We start from the raw sequence: 5,449 nt of genomic DNA, 5'->3' as shown, positions 1-5,449 counted from the left end.
CAAGAATTGATGTAAACTTTGACTTCATTCTGCCAGCCACCCTTTTTGGAATAACAGAAAGGAATGACCGTCTGAGACTGGGATCCTGTTTCCAATATGCATTACAATTAGGACCTGTTATAAAGTTTAGTTAGTAAGAGACAGGATTTTGTATTGTGTCTATGATAAATAGGTTAGAAAAATGTTGAGGACCTGAAGCCCCAACGTGAATTACTTTAGTTATAAGATTTAGCAAAGCTTGATTTATAATGCATTCTGCTGCATATAAAACACTGCTGTCTGTATACCTTTGAAGATGTCTGTGAGAGACTGTTTGTGTGAATGAGGAACGAATGCACCAGGAAAAGATAAGGTGTGAAAGCCATCATAAGTGTCCAGATGGTCAAGAAAAAGAGAGAGACTTGGAAAGACCAAGAGACAATCGGAAAACATCCATTGTATCGGATTCTAAACATGTTGGCAGCACTGATGACCTCAGAGGTGAGGCAGGCACCCCCGAAGGCGAGACAACAAATAGGAGATAATGATGGGAAGCCCGACAATAACCATCAAATGATAACAGCAAAAAACCCCAAGATTAACACTACATAAGGACTAATGATTACAGGATGACATTGCAAAATGCATGGACTCAAATGGGAATTTACAACTATAAAACTGGGGTGTTTTGCCATGGAACTCTGGGTTCAGTCCTGCAAAGCCTCGGAGCATCAGCTTCTCACTCGTGCTCAATCTAACTAGCCATTAGATTGACTCGAGCTACAACAGACTGGTAATTGTAAACATCAGCTGGCAGGAGTGCATGTGTGTGTGGGCTGGTCTACACTATGGGGGGAAATCAATCTTAGATACGCAACTTCAGCTACGTGAATAACATAGCTGAAGTCGAATATCTAAGATTGGATTACTCACCCGTCCTCACCGAGCGGGATCGATGTCCGCGGCTCCCCCTGTCGATTCCGCAACTCCGTTGGGGTTGGTGGAGTTCCAGAATTGATATAAGCGCGCTCCGGGATCGATACATCGCGTCTAGATGAGATGCGATATATTGATCCCCGAGCAATCGATTTTAACCCGCCGATATGGCTGGTAGTCTAGACGTAGCCTGTGAGAGAGAGACTGTTCCCCCTGAAAAGATCCCATGTGCTTTGTATGAGCATAACATCCTCGCTTCCTCCATATCCACATATTGTTTCATACACCTCTCATTGTTCTTACTTATATCCTTCCTCTCTTCTAGAATCAAACCTACATGTTCCTGCCTGGAAACTCTCAAAATTCCTCGCTTTCTCACTCCATATCTTTCAGATAGGTAAATCTTACTTTTGATGTTCATTATTAATTCTTTCTATATGTTCAAACCATCTTAACTTTCCAATTATTATCCTGTTTGCAATTTAATTTTAAAATTTATATTATCTTCTTATCCTAACACTACTTACCCTATTAATCAATGTTCTCCCACACAAATTTCTCAATAAAAGCATTTCCACTGCATTTATTCGGCTTTCATCCTAATATCATAAATTAAGTATCTACCCAGGGTAATGGAATTTATATTAATTATTTTTATGCCTAATTTGCAGATGGTTTAGCGAGGCCCAATTGACATATTTATCAAGCAGAGACATCCGGTTGCTGAACACACAAGTAATTCTGAATCAGATGACGGCAATGTAAATGAAACCATACTATTGTCAACAAAAAGAATTCGTACTAGCTCTACTCTGAAATATGACTCCTCATACTTTCAGTTCAGTTTTGTAGCCACAAATGATGGTGGAGTGCCAAAACTGCAGTGCATTGTTTGTGGCCATGTGTTGGTTAAAGCTGTCAAAGCTCAAGAGATATTTAAATACAAAACTTAATTAAATTAGTTCAAAGTCAGAAGAGTTCTTCAAAAGAGAGCATATTGATTTAAAAGGCTGTCAGAAACAGATCTTTGAAGTGTCACACATAAATACTTGTGCTTTGTGAGCTTCTCGTAAAGTAGTGTTTTGTGTTGCTAAGACTAAAAAGTCATACAGTCAGTGAGACGCTAGTGATAGGCTGTATTAAAGATGTCTGCATGGAAACGCTGGGCGAGCCGGCAGCAAAGAAAGTGGCTCAGGTGCCACTTTCAAAGGACACTATATCTTGACAAATTCATGATCTGGCTCCCGATATGGAAGATCAGCTCATAGGACAGATTAAATCAGCAAAGTACTTTTCTTTGCATCTTGATGAATGTACAGACGTTGCTAATATAGCAATTCTGCTGGCGTATATGTGCTTTGAACATGAGAGTGATTTGAAGGAAGAGTTTTTGTTTTCTGCTTCACTATCAACGAAAACAACTAGTTCTGAGGTGTTCAAGACTGTGAGTGACTACATCATTAACAAATGTGGGTTGGATTTCAAGTTTTGTGTAGGTGTGTGTTCTGATGGTGCTGCCGCAATGATAGGACGGCATTCTGGAGTGGTACCCAGATTAAGGCACTTGCACCCGAATGCAATTCGACGCACTGCATCTTTCACCGAGAAAGTCTTGCAACAAAAAAATGTCAACAGAACTAAACAGTGCGCTCAGCAAGGTCATAAAAATTGTGAACCATGTAAAGGTGAATGCTTTAAATTTGAGACTATTCGCTGCATTATGTGATGATATGGGAGCTGAACATAAACAGCTCCTATTGCATGCTGATGTATGTTGGTTATCCTGGGGGAAAGTTCTGTCAAGAGTATTGAGTTCCGAAACAAGCTTGCTGAGTTTCTTCAGGACAAAAAACCAAATTGGTCACAATTGTTCTGAGATGTGGATTGAATAGCCAACCTGGCTTATTTGGCTGAGATCTTTGCCATCTTTAATGATCTCAACACCTCCATGCATGGAAGGATGCGAGTGTGTCTTACAATGGCAGACAAGATCGACAGACAGAAAAGAAAGCTAAAAGCATGGACGAGTCGAGTATCAAGAGATTGTTATGACATATTTCACAACTTAGTGACAATTATCGCTGATGCAGGCGAAGACATCAGATAGTTTGAGAAGCACTGATCTAGCCCATTTCTGCCTGCTCCCCATAAGAGGCAGGCTTAAGTGTACCTCAAGACCATCCCTGACAAATGTTTTGTCTAACTTGTTCTTAACACCTTGAAGGATGGAAATTCTACAACCTCCCTAGGTACCTTCTTCCAGTGCTTAAGCTATCCTTATAGCTCAAAAGCATTGTCGAATATCTACTCTAATCTCCCTTGCAGCAAACTAAGCAGATTACTTCTTGTTCTACCTTTGGTGGACAAGAAAAGTTGATCTCTATCCTCTTTATAACAACCCATTATTACCTACAGGAACACTTGTCAGGTCCTCCTTCAGCAGCCTCTTCTCTAGAAGTAACATGACCAATTCTTTTAACCTTTCCTCACAAGTGATGTTTTCTATACCTCTTCTTTTTGTTACTCTGCTCTGGATTCTCTCCCATTTGCCAACACCTTTCTTCAGAGCAGTGCCCAAACCTGGACACAGTATTCTAGCTGAGGCCTCACCACTGTTGAATAGAACAGAATAACTGCTTCCCATTTCTTACATATGATACTCCTGTTAATGGCATCTATGCTGAAGTATGACTGCATGGGTGCTCCGGGGCTGAGTAGCAGGTGCTCAGCACCCGCTGGCAGGCCCTGCCCACCAGCTCCTCCCATCCATGGGCCCTGCCCACACAGGATCAGCTGTTCAGCAGCAGGCAGGAGGTGCTGGGGGGAGGAGCAGGGGCAGGAAGAGGCAGAGTGTGCTCAGGGGAGGGGCGGGGTCTTAGAGAAGGGGAGAAGTGGGGGTGGGGCCTGGGGCAGAGTTGGGGGTTGAGTTCCCCCCAGGGAAATGAGAAAGCTGGCACCTATGGACTCCAGAATGACATGCCATTCTCACAACAGCAGTGTGATCCACTATAGACATTAGACCCTTTTTGGCAGTATTACAAACAAGCTAGTTATTTGCTGGTTTGTATTTGTTCATGTGATTTTTCCTTCCCAAGTGCTTGTCTTTATTGACTGTCATCTTGTTGATTTCAGATGAATTCTCTAATTCATCAAGATTTTGAAGACAGGAGGTATAGCATTTGCACCTACCTTCCGTCTCCCTTGCTTGACGACAGAGCAGGCCTAGGGACAGGCTGCACCATCGTAAAGGATGATGCTGCACAGTACATGCTCTACCGATGTGCTACGGAGCTGGGGAGGGATTGCATCTCTTGAGGCACAGTCCTTCCTGGAGCTCCTCTTGGGGCAATGCAGCTCTGAATCACCACTATCACAGACCAACATCTAAATGGCAAAATGTGTCTGTAAGGGATTAGCCACAGAAGATTTTATAAACAATGACATGATACACAAGGAGCTAATTAATGGAACAAAAATTTTTTTAAACAGATGAAATATTTCTATATCTGTTTGAAATCCCAATTCTGAGCTGGTCTGGTGTCTCAGATGAGTACGCACTACACTGGTCAGGAGTAGGGGAAGAAATCAGCTGCTTCATCAGCTATTGGGGGTGGGGAAGGGCACATGTAAAGGAGATACTGTCAGCCAATGCATAGTAGAGAGCTCAATACTTGTTCGAGGCAATGGCTCAGAGAGCTCTAATGGTAACAGAGACTGCTGGGGTATTGGGATGGAGGCGACTAGTGGCCCAGAAGACACCGGGGGCTTGTGAGTACTGAAGGCTGAGCAGAGTTGGGGTGGGAGGGGGCAGGGCAAGTTTTTTTTTTTGAATGTCCGTAGCATATAGTCTTAGAAGTTCAGTTCATGCTTCATACACTTCATAGCCATTTTTTCAGGCCCTGTGGAGTCAGAGCTGGATACAGCTGTGTTACCCAATTTCTTCTGGCTGGTATCTAGGGTGACCAGACAGCAAGTGTGAAAAATCGGGATGGAGGTAGGGGTGGGGGTAATAGAAGCCTATATAAGACAAAGCCCCAAATATTGGGACTGTCTCTACAAAATCAGGACATCTGGTCCCCCTACTGGTATCTTGGCGGCTTTATACCAGCTGTTGGAATATGTGTCCCGTAAGGTCCGATAGAACATCTGCCCCTGTATGTTGGCAGCAGCCTGCCTGCCACCCTCCCCCACAACAGCTCTGTATTGCATAACTTCACCCCTACCTGTTCAGGTGGTGAGTTGATCCTCCAGGGACTTTATCCCTAAACCAGTATGGAGCTTAGCAATACACCCTCCACCCCCACTACAGTACTTATCCCTTGCTCCACCCCACCCTCAACTGTTCCTTTCCCTTGCTCTGTTTATTTTTGGGTTTAAACAGTGAGCAAAAATTGACTTTGGCTTCTTTGCCTGAACTCTGAAGTGTTTGAATGCATCACCTGGATCTTATCAACTCAGAGACAGTTACACAGTTCCCAGGGAGAAGACTGGTTCCTGGCAGGCAGCAATGAGTGAAGCTAAGCGAGGGTTGACG

At 43.4% G+C, this 5,449-nt stretch overlaps 1 pseudogene; it reads left to right on the top strand.

The window, feature by feature from the left end:
* Nucleotides 1-378: 378 nt before the first annotated feature.
* LOC115635203 lies at nt 379-4,571 on the top strand (annotated as a pseudogene).
* Nucleotides 4,572-5,449: the final 878 nt, after the last annotated feature.

Source organism: Gopherus evgoodei, chromosome 14 (genome assembly GCF_007399415.2).
Source record: "Gopherus evgoodei ecotype Sinaloan lineage chromosome 14, rGopEvg1_v1.p, whole genome shotgun sequence".
Taxonomy (NCBI): domain Eukaryota; kingdom Metazoa; phylum Chordata; order Testudines; family Testudinidae; genus Gopherus; species Gopherus evgoodei.
The sequence above is the reverse complement of the archived record's forward strand: the minus strand, read 5'-3'. Positions and strand labels throughout refer to the sequence as shown.